This window comes from Paramisgurnus dabryanus, chromosome 9 (assembly GCF_030506205.2).
Source record: "Paramisgurnus dabryanus chromosome 9, PD_genome_1.1, whole genome shotgun sequence".
In the NCBI taxonomy this organism is placed as follows: domain Eukaryota; kingdom Metazoa; phylum Chordata; class Actinopteri; order Cypriniformes; family Cobitidae; genus Paramisgurnus; species Paramisgurnus dabryanus.
The window spans coordinates 10,979,744-10,992,232 of NC_133345.1; positions in this window are offsets into that span (position 1 = coordinate 10,979,744).

Consider the following 12,489-nt stretch of genomic DNA (forward strand, 5'->3'; position numbering starts at 1 on the left):
CCTAAGTGTATTTGACATGTTTTCAGTAATTTCACTTTAATGTCAATAAAAAGGTTATTAGACAGTAAAGTGCCCTATTTTACCAAAACTCACTTTAGTCATTTCATTGGTACAGTATTTAACCAATTTGACCTTTAGCTGCAAAACCCTCTAAGTACATGCAAAAATCTCTAGTCTCTCTTCACTGTCCTTTCTAAATAAAGGTAAAAATTGTGTCAATTTGCTAATATATTTGGTAAACCTCCTTTTACCCAGCGTAAAGCTCTTGCATCGTCTATCCAATTCTTCTACCGTGCACACAGAAGACAGAAGAAATTGTCGTAACATTTAACGAATTCTTCCAATAAAGCGATTTTTCTGAATGGCCAGAGGCCAGAATTAAGTGAATTTGAAGCGCAAGTTTTTGATGAATGTTTAATACACCGATAAAATTCAATTCATATCATTATCTCATTTTTGATGGAGGTAGAGTAGCAACGTTTTAAAACAATTGCATTGATCCTCTGTTTGGAACTCATTAAACTTCACACAGCTATTATTTTGATCATGCAACTTTTAATAAATGAGTCGATAACTCAGAACAAGTAGTGGGGATATCATTATCAATGGTCTATTGGATTATTCTATTTAAAACTTTCTCATGCAAAATGATTTATTTCTTTTACTCCTGAGAATTCTGCTAATTGAACAAACCATTTGAATACCAAATCTGCCCTCTGGCTTCTTAAAAACCGAAACAGGTTTAGTTTTAATTGCACTACATACTAAAATTACATGTCACACTGTTCTGACAATGTTACAGTGGCTGCATGAATAAACATTACATACTAAACACTCTTAAACAGGACAGATTGATGTTTCTGGGCATTGCAGGAACATTGACAGCAATTCTGACAAGTAAATGAAAATGATCCCTGTTTTGGCTGGATAATTTTACTATCAAACAAAAACGAAGATGAGCCTCAAAAATATTTAGTTTCTTTTAAATATATTCACAGTTGGAATCTGTTTTGCATCGGCATTTACATTTAGCAGAGACTTTAATCCAAAGTGACTTACAACAGTAAGTAAGGGTATTTTCACACATACACTGTCTCGGAGCTGCTGTCGCCGAACTCTGGTGCGACCCATCTGTGGTGTGAAAGCTGCTCGACCTCAGGCCGAACCAAATACAGGAAGTTCTCTACATGTTTGAGCCACTGGGCTTTTGTCGTGATGTGAGCTGGGTGTTAAATTGTGGGTTAACAACAAACAGGGCAATCTTTGTCCGTTGCAGAGATTCGCTGTCTCCTGGATGTTTGAGCTGCTGATTTTATAAATGCATAGCTGTCCTCCACACACACAAATTGTAAAAATACGGGATTTTAAACAAACGTCTCAATTTCCCGTGAAGCAAAAAAACTTCACGAAGACGTGCATCGTTTACCTCCATATCTTGTTAGCTTCACTCTTCCTGTCAGGCTGGTTGTCGTGGAAACATGGAGGGTGGTCATGAGATATGAGCTGTCAGAGACCAATGACACCTACATTAAACAATGTTTGTGCAAGTGTGATTGTGGCTTTGGGCTAAACTGTTATAAAAAATGCAAATTATTTAATTTGGTTTATCAAGCTTTTAAATTGCCTATGGGTTGCTCAGCAAAATCTAGTCCACACAATTTAAATTTGGATATATTTATTACATAATTGCACCTACATCCTTTGAAAAGATTTACTTTAGGGTAACAAAATTGGGAAAATCTAAAATTACTAAATTTTTTTGTAATAAGTGGTAAAATTGCCATGTATGTTTATTTTTTTTAGCATTACATTTTTTTCAGACTTTATTAAACTTTATGTGTTTTATATGTGTGATGTGTTTTTTATTATGTTATGTTCTATGAGGTGTTCTTATAATATTTTTTGCCAAAAAACAAAGAAATTGAAGTAATTTATTACAATTTCTACCCTGTTTTTACCCTTTGATTGAAACAGTCTGATCTGTTTACTTACCCTTTAAGAGCATTCAGCCTGGCTCAGTTTCTCACTCTTATGATCGACAGGCTACATGCTGCTTGCTGATACAGCTGCATTGTTAGTAATAAAGCTTCCCAAACTGCCTTTTAAGGACATTTGTGTTTATTTATGTTGCAGACACCCTAACAATATCACAATGAATATTGACTATTGAACTACAAACCAAACGTTTGCTCTTGATTCCAAGAGAAGTGATTTCTGTTGTAGACTTCTGTTGTAGTTGGGTCTTTGGGATTTGCTGATTGTTTATATGTATACACACACACACACACACACACACACACACACACACACACACACACACACACACACACACACACACACACACACACACACACGCACACACACACACACACACACACACACACACACACACACACACACATTCTGGTTTCCATGTTTTGTGGGGACATTCCATACACATAAAGGTTTTTATACTGTACAAACTGTATATTCTATTCCCTTCCCCTAACCCCAACCATCACAGAAAACTTTCTGCTAATTCGTATTTTCAAGAAACATCATTTTGTTTGATTTATAAGCTTAAGCTTCCTCTAAGCTTGCACTCCCCGCATAAGGAGCTCAGGAAGTACAGTATCTGAAAGTGCGCGTCAGTGCTGCCAGATGTACAATAATTATTGTATTTGTACCATAATTTTGACTTATGTATGATGTACGATCAATAAAGAAGAAAATCCCCAAAATGTATGATAAACTTTAGGAGAATTCAAAGGCATGTAATGCATGTCTTCCATCTCTTGGTTTTGGCTAGAAGAGATTCAGCTATGGCCTAAACTTCGCAAGACGTTGGGTTTAGGGATAGGTATGGGTGTTGGATTAGGATGAACATAGCGGCCCTGGCTAGATGGAATACAGCTATGGCCTAAATCCCATGAAAAGTTGGGTTAAGGGTTAGGTTTGGTGGTAGGACTGGGATAAAAACAGCACTCATCTGGTGAGATTTCATCAGTTGCTGTATCCCTTCTTCTCACATTACGTCTTCTCTGCAAATCATCATGGAGAAAAACTCTTTCTCTCAAGAGCTAACGTTCCGAAACTGGCACATACAGTTTTGTGTAAAAGGTTAAAGCAGCGTTTCTCAAAGTGTGGGGTGGGCCCCACTGGTGGGGAATAGGAATATTACAAGTGGGGCGTGATAAACTGGAGGAAATTTGGTAATTTTTGTGATCTCTATTACAGTTTTTTTCGATTGCTAAACGACAGTGGGCACAACTGGAGCTACATGTGCAAAACTCTAACTACAGTCTGCACTACCAAAAGTCACCTGAGCACAACTCTTAACATATGGCTCAAAACAGCTCCGTGCAGCCAAACACTAAACACAACCCTCACTGAGATAACACACACTGTCACTCACAACACACTGAGAGGAAAAACACTAACATCAAACACCAATACACAAAATACTAACTTTATATCTTTACAGTTTTAACAATTTCAGTGATGTCACACCAAGTAATGTTTTCTTTAAAGAATGATTTATTTATTGATTTATCACAATATTTTTTAGAACATCATAATTTTTTAGGGTAAATGAAAATTAGCAGTTTGCTTCAGTTGTCTGTAGTACAGTTTTTTTCAATTGCTAAACGACAGTGGGCACAACTGGAGTCACATGTGCAAAACTCTAACTACAGTCTGCACAGCAGCAGTTCATGTGGACCAAACTCTAGTTCATTTTTCATTGCTTAAACACAGTTTTCAAAACTCTACACACTTATCCCATGACTTTAACCACAACCTGCACAACACTGTGGATTTACAGCACTTTGTTCAAATGCTAACACACTGTTGTCAAAACTGTGAACCACACATTCAAAACACAATTGATTTCAGCCTTGTGCCTTTCAAACACTGCTGATTGCAATTTCATATACATATAAATTCCAATTTCATATATATTTTGTATATATATAAAATAGTACCTTTTATATAAATATGATATATATGATATATAGGTAGAGCTCAGAAAGACTAATTTTGGAAATGGAACAAGGAAGACGATTTGTGGAGGGAGAAGGGTGGCAGGTAGTGGCCTGATGCTAGAGAGGCACGATTAGCCCCTCAAATATTTGTTTGAATTACAGTATGTACTTTTAGTTTCTTTTTTTCTCATTATTGTAATTCTGGTAATTACTACAGAGAATTGAAGCAAACTGCAAATTTTCATTTACCATAAAGAATTGTTCTGTTCTAAAAATGTAAATAAATAATTTGATAAATCAATAAATAAATAAATCATTCTTTGAAGAAAACATTACTTTTTATAAAGTCACTGAAATTGAAAACTGTAAAGTTGAAAAGTTTATATTTTCTGTATTGGTGCTTGATGTTAGTGTTTTTCCTCTCAGTGTGTTGTGAGTGACAGTGCGTGTTATCTCAGTGAAGGTTGTGTTTAGTGTTTGGCTGCACTGATCTGTTTTGAGCCATGTGTTAAGAGTTGTGCTCAGGTGACTTTTGGTAGTGCAGACTGTAGTTAGAGTTTTGCACATGTAGCTCCAGTTGTGCTCACTGTCGTTTAGCAATCGAAAAAAACTGTAATTTACGGAATTACAGTAATGAGAAAAAAGGTAGAAACTTAAAGTACATGAAAGGTAATATTATATATAAATGAAATATATATATGAAATTGGAATTTATATTTATATGAAATTGCAATCAGCAGTGTTTGAAAGGCACAAGGCTGAAATCAATTGTGTTTTGAATGTGTGATTCACAGTTTTGACAGCAGTGTGTTAGCATTTGAACAAAGTGCTGTAAATCCACAGTGTTGTGCAGGTTGTGGTTAAAGTCATGGAATAAGTGTGTAAAGTTTTGAAAACTGTGTTCAAGCAATGAAAAACGAACTAGAGTTTGGTCCACATGAACTGCTGCTGTGCAGACTGTAGTTAGAGTTTTGCACATGTGACTCCAGTTGTGCCCACTGGCGTTTAGCAATCGAAAAAAACTGTAATTCATTTATTTATTGACTAATCACTCAAAACGACACATTTAAAAATAAGCCTAACTTAAAACAACATCAGACTGTGAAGAAAATGTCACACTGAGCTATAGCCTACAACAATAAATTAACGTCGGAATGTTAATTGAAGCGGAACAAAAACTTTAATGTGTAGGCGGTATAGGCGGTAGTGGGTAAAAAATTAACAATGGATAAGTTTGTGACATGGAATAGAAAGAACTGGACATTCGGCACCTGCAGAGAAAACCAAGACTGACAGTGGACCTTATCAACTAAAAAGCAGGGACGTGCACAGGAATTTTTAGGGGCAGTTGCTCTGACTTAAATAAAGGGCACCCCCCAAAAAAATTTTTTTAACTCACGGCCTATATGAAGGACTGAGAATAACATGGTCTTTATTAAAATCAGCAAACATGTTTGCCTAATGCCTACCAAAAAAATTGTAGCCTAGGCTGCTTGTCTCCAAGCTGTAGCTAGCTGCTATCTGTCTGATTATTTAGGCTTAACTGTGGCAAACTCAGCCTAGATTCATGAAGATTTTAACAGAGGTGGAAAGAGTAGCCAAAAACTTTACTCAAGTAAAAATACAAGTAACTAAATAAATAATTACTCAAGTAGAAGTAAAAAGTATGCAATGAAAATAATACTCAAGTAGCGAGTTACTAGTTACTCATGAGAAAATAAATCTAGATATACACGCGCAAACACACACACACACACACACACACACACACACACACACACACACACACATTCTGGTTTCCATGTTTTATGGGGACATTCCATAGACGTAATGCATTTTATACCATACAAACTGTATATTCTATTCCCCTTACCTGCCCCATTCCCTAAGCCCAACCATCACAAAAAACATTCTTGTACCTTAGATTTTCAATAAACATCATCTTGTTAGATTTATAAGCTTGTTTCCTCATGGGGACATCGAAATGTCCCCACAAGGTCACAAAAACACTGGTATTCCTATCTTTGTGGGGACAATTGGTCCCCACAACGTGATAATTACCAGGTACACACACACACACACACACACACACACACACACACACACACACACACACACACACACACACACACACACACACAATACAGTGCCCTCCATAAGTATCAGAACTGTAAAGACAAGATTTTTCTGTTTGCTGTGGAGACCAGAAATTGGTAAGATAAGTATCAGTATGTCAGAAGTTTAGAATGTCACATTTTATTAACCTTTGTTTATGTTTCAACACATACATTCTTTAACAACAAAGAACAACAGCATTAAATGCTGACTTATGTGTGTTGTACACAAATGCACATAAGTGAATCAAACTGATCCTACACATTTTATGCTTTTCATCTGTAAACAATCAGGACACAGCTCAGTGACCATAAAAAAAAAATAATATGACAGATTCTGTACTTTTGTCTCATGTTTTTATGTTTAAACATTTCTTCACTCCACAACAAACAGAAGAAAACTTATGAAGGGCACTTCTACAGTATGTGTAAAACTGCAACATACACAAACAGTACAGAAAAAATAATACAAACACAGAATAGACAAGCATTTCAAATTAACAAATTAACTCTAGTGTCAATGTTGATGTAGTTTATAGCTGAAATATCAGACAAGTAAACTGACAACAGTTTTGCATATGTATAAAGTTGGAATCTCCTAAGATGGTCTGAGGACATTGACAGTTTACACTTACATAAAAATGATTTTAGACAAAACTCATGTTTTCTTACGTTGTCATGTCACGTGTGTTTTGTGAGAATCACTTACATCATATACAGTACAGTATACAGCGAATCAGACGTCAATCATCGATGGATTTTCTTCAATCTGTGCTGCAATGCTTCTGGAGGTTGCACGCGTTTAACTGTGTCTGACGACGAACAGGTCGCGTGTATGTAATGGCGGGTACATGTGTGAAGTTTTGCTTTTAGTTAAAAGATTGGTAAATTAATTTCCACGTCACCCAACACTGGTTATATTCTGCGTGTTTCTACATAGGTTACGAGTAAAACAGCTTCGGACGATTCCGTTTTTGCAGCGATCTGAACAATTCATTCAAACTGATTCGCGAACCAATTTAAACGTTTGGCCCATTCGCTTTGTAAAGAATCGACTCAAAAGACTCGTTTATTTGCAACACTTTGTAAGGAATCGACTCAAACGAGTCATTAATTCGCGAATACTCCAGAAACACATGATAGCAATTTAAAAATAAAATACAAATTTCGTAATTAATTAAAATACAGTAACGAAGGAACGCTGCATAGTGTAAACGAAGTAAAAGTACAATTTATTTTTTTCCACCTCGGAAGGGCAACTTGAGTCGAGAAGGGCATATGGGCAGTTGCCCGGGCAACCTGAGCAACCCCCCTGTGCACGTCCCTGCTAAAAAGCCAGCTGAAGAGAAAGTATGATGACTTTTGTCAAAAACAAAATGCAAACATAGTTGCATTATTATCTTTAACTTCGACCTTGGGCGCAGTAATATTGACGGAAGTTTGAGCAAGAGGGGGAGTAGTCAGGAGTGATTAGTTACTGCGCGCCGAGGTATATATGCAATAAAGTTCTAATTTTTTATCTGCTTAAAAATTGCCATGTTTTATTTTGTGCTACCATACTTACTCATGCAACTACTTATGTAACAGTCTTTAAATAGGGAAAACATAGAAGTGTTTGGTGGCTTCTAAATTCATCCCTTTTTGGATCCTTAGGAATGAATGGTGCTAGGCTAAATGCTAACACATTCACAACGCGCTGTACAAAGATTAAGTGAACGCATTGAAAAAAAGTTGAGGTAAGAACATGGTAAAATATTGAAAAACCTTGGTGTTTTCATTTAAAGTGTACTTGATTACCATTTTGTTGGGGCGATTGGGGACAGGTGGGGCTCGGAACCCTTCCCTACCTCCAAAGTGGGGAATGGCAGAAAAAGTTTGAGAAACACTGGGTTAAAGATACCATCGAGAGCAGAGAAGGACACGCTCGTGCATCATTATTTGCTTTTGTACTTTTGCACTTGTCAACTGACAGTTGTCAGTACCTTAAAAAATACGATTTGCATAAACAAGTTGACATTAAAATTCATGTACATGTCTTGACTGAGCAGTGTTTACTGCTGTTGCTAATAAATTTAAAGTGTTTGTAGAGGTTTTTGTGTTTATCTTTTCAGTTAATCTTATACGCTCCTGCACTACTTTTATTTGATTGTTTAGATGCTACTTAATTTATGCCTTAAACTGCATGTTTTATGCAGGTAAATATACGATATGATCTGTAGTGTTATATCAGGTATACCAGGTCATATTTGTAGTCTTATTTGGGGTGGTCAATCTGTATTTGAAACACAAGTCCTCCAACCCATACGATTGCTTTGGTCGCGTTTGTCCATTTCACCAGTTACTACCAATAGATGCATTTAGTTAATTAGTGCCTCTACCGGCAGCAGGTGAAACCTAATATATTAGGGTATAAAATGATTTTTTGGGGTATAATTTTGCTATGATGACATGTACTGGGATAAGATTTTCAATGTAACCGCCAGGATTAATTGTATTTTATTACACATTACACTATTCAGGCATTTAGGGCATATAATGTACCCGTTTATTTATTATATGATATAAACACAGCATGCAAAACAGTTACAACTTTTTAAAGACGTACATAAAATATTCCAAGCGTACCGAGGTCAAACATCGATTTATTTGAAGAAAAGATGAAAAAGTAATGACAATCCGCTGTAAATATTAGATCCGGTGTAGACTGATTCAAAAACTGCCGCCAGAAGAAGCGATGATACGTCATCTATGATTGTGAAAAGGCATTGGCTTTCGTGTGTCTCGTGATCGATTGCATCATTATGTTGGCTAAGAATGTTAACCGCTATTGGCTCTTGTGACCGCCTACGTCATACTGGTTTATGTTTGAATGAGATCTGACTGTGCGTTCTTCATAAAGTAATCACATGGCTTCAGTTTGCAACGCGAATGGTTTGTAATACTTTTATACTGTTTTATGCAATAAATACCTGTGATTGTACTTTTACTTGCGTGTTGTGTTTGATATGGTTGAGAAGTGGTTGGGTTTAGGGTAAGGGTGGGGTTAGATGCTCCAAAATATCTTTAAAACCATAAATGTTTATGAAACCGTTTCTACATTTACAAATGTATTAAATTAAATGTGTCTAATCTGATGTATAGGGCAAAAAGCTTAAAACGTAACAACAAGTTGTAAAAGCTGCCGCTAAAGGACACTAATCCCTTAATACGTCACTTTACGTCATATTAAGGTGCTTGCACAAATGACCTATGAGGTCGTTATATGATGGAGGACAGTCTCATTTGAAAGGGATTTAAATCTTTATGGGTTTTATCTCTATGGGTGTTAATGGTGCACAAGAGAGTACCAGAACTTTTTCCCCACTTCAAGTACTGGCGAGCATTGCGAGTTAGCAGCAATCATGTAGCTTAGTTTGTGTGTATTTGTGTCTGTGAATTGACTTTGTATGTAATCTACTCACGCAAACAATTACATTTTCTTACTTAACACCCATAACTGCATTTGCACCCATAACTGCAATTTTTAATAATAATAATAATAATAACATATATAAATATTAAGTTAAACATGAACATGATTCTTTCAAAAAGATTCCAAATGATTTCTAAGAATATTTAAAGATGGAAGCATTTCTTGTATCAAAATACTCTGCATTTTATTCTATAGTCTGGGAGCATATGAGGAAAAGGCAGTTTTACCAAACTCAAAATACGATTATGCACAGCAAGTAATTTTATGTAATAGATCTAGTTTTATAACTTTTCCAACCCAGTCCAGCTTATTTCCAATTTCTCAGTAAGGCTTAGGTGGACATGTCTGTCGCTCTGATGGCTTGTCATTGCCCACTTTAGTACTACCTGCTGTCTATGGTTCCCCTCTGCCCTTGTGCACAGATGGCCGTGGGATCTGCCGAGGACTTAGTGGGTCTATAACTGGCTGTAATAGACACCATTGCTCAGACTAATGCTGCCTCTACTAGGCAGCACTATGCCTTGAAATATTTCTTGCTTTCTCTTTATTTTTCCCTTTAAATGTTTATTTTTAGATCAACATCTGTCTCCCTTCACCCTCAAGGTTTACATGGTGACTACTGCCGCTCACTAGATTACTCTCACATTATCCTGAGACCATGGCCTGACCACTCCTTACAGATTCTAATCATGAACCTGCAATAGCTCCAATATGGGAAGATATGGTATGGGGACCCTGTTCAGTACACGCCCTTTGCTTATACAGGGAGTTTGGATGTTGTACTAGTAATGTTGCATTAGCAAACTATTATAAAAATTGTTATCATTAAGAGAAGTTCTTAGATTTACAAGTTTGCTTGAGTGTTACCTTTTATGTGGATCAGGCCAATGACTTAATTGCATTGGCTGTACTTTTGGTGTAAGTTATGACATGTAGGGGCAGTTGTCCAGACAGGGGTTACACTAGTCCAAGACTAAAATAAATGTAAGAGCTGTCCAAACAGAAGACAACTTGCACAGACATATCTTAAAATACATCAGTGCACTTTGTTTTGCATGACAAGTAATGTCTTAAGTAAGGCGTGTTTGTTAAAACATTAGTTATATTTCCCAATTAAACTAAGGCCTAGTCCTGGTTTAAGATAATCCCTGTCCGGGAAAACACCACGTAAATGTTACAACCACTTACTGTAACCCTCTAGGCTAGGGTCTGACCATTTTGGGACACTGGCAGAGGTTCTGACATGCTCTTACATTTGGTCTTCTTTTCAGTTGCTTTAAAACATATTAATGGCTAATATCTCATAACACTGTATTCAACACAAACTGTGCTACAATAATATGTAAGTAAAATGTATGTACATGTTTGTAAGTAAATTATATTTATGCGTGGTAAGTAAAAAAAGAAAAATAAAGGTTGCTGAAATAAGGCCAAGGAACACATCCTAAACATTTGTTCACAAACAATAAAGTTATCTACTCTTGTATAGTTAAGATTGTGCTACAATAAGATGTAAAAACCATTTTACCCACTCATTCACATGAAACAATACATTGATTTAACTTTTGTAAGACACTTTTTACTGTGAAAAAGGCAATATGCAAATTAGACATTTCAGTCTTTCTTTAGATATGTGTATCATATTTGTGTGACGAGTATTCGCAGAGTTTCAATTGATTTTTGTAACGTGTTTTGAGAGACAGCTTGCGGATACAGAAATGGCTGAATGTGCACCCTGTTTATTTTCTTTATTTGACAAAAACCCAATGATTTGTTGTTATTGTGAATGTGCACAAATTAAAGAAGACCCTTCACAGTTTTAAATGATGTCAAACACGTAAGTGTATGATTATTAATGATGGAGCATTTTAAGTTGATTCTGTTATGATAAGAAGAAAACACATCAAAATGCCGCGCCGCATTTTTGGACCCCACAGAGTTAACCTTAATGGCATTATTCATTTGAGTTTGAAACCATTTAATGTATAATGTAGATTTTTTTCTCCTCTTGAGAATTCTGCTGACTGCACAAAATATTTGGATATCAAAGTAAAAGGTCTGCCCCTGGCTCCCATAAAATAAATCAAGAACAGGTAATTTTACTTTTAATTGCATAACATACCAAAATTACCTTACATGTCACACTACTTCTTCTGAAAATAGCTTCTTTTACACAGTCGTTTTGTTAAATTACCATGAATTTACCAGAATGAAAATACAAAAATGTGTTGTTCATACACTCAGTGATGTTTCGTCTTTTTACCAGTAAGATGTCATTCACACATCAGTATGAAAATACTTGTAAACTCTGTGAGATGTGTATTTAGGTGTCACTTCTAATCTTTTACTAAATGTGTTTAAATCATCGTATACCACTGGAAAGCGAAAGTTACCTCGAATCTGCGGCGAGGTTAGTGTTGTATTGGTAAACAATGGTGGTATGTTGCTTTTGTACTTTTTTGTACCGTATGTATGATATCCATGGTCGCAAACGCTGACAGTCGCGCAGTTGCTTGTGACCAAACATTTCATTAGGTGACTTTAAATGTAACCTAATTGGCAAAGAGTCGCCACCTCTTGAATAGCAATAATGTTTGCCCATAGGCTTCACAGAGGGTGTGTAAAGGGTGTAGGCTATTGGGAAAATAGAAAAAACAACTTTAACAACAACAACAAATTTAAAACTTTATTGAAGAGATGAGAATGTTAACTTTGACTGTAGGGAAGCGAGCTTGTGGTGAGAAACATTTGTATACAGTGCGGGGGTAAACGCTTCATCTGTATCAAAACTTTATGATTGACCCCAAAGCTGTCAGCTTCTGTTTGCGTTCAGACGTTGTCTGTTGTAATGCTGGCAATCCTTTTCTCCCTTCACATATATATATGCTTACCAGTAACTTTTCTGGTTATGTTACAACCTCTCTTACTGGTTAAATGGCAG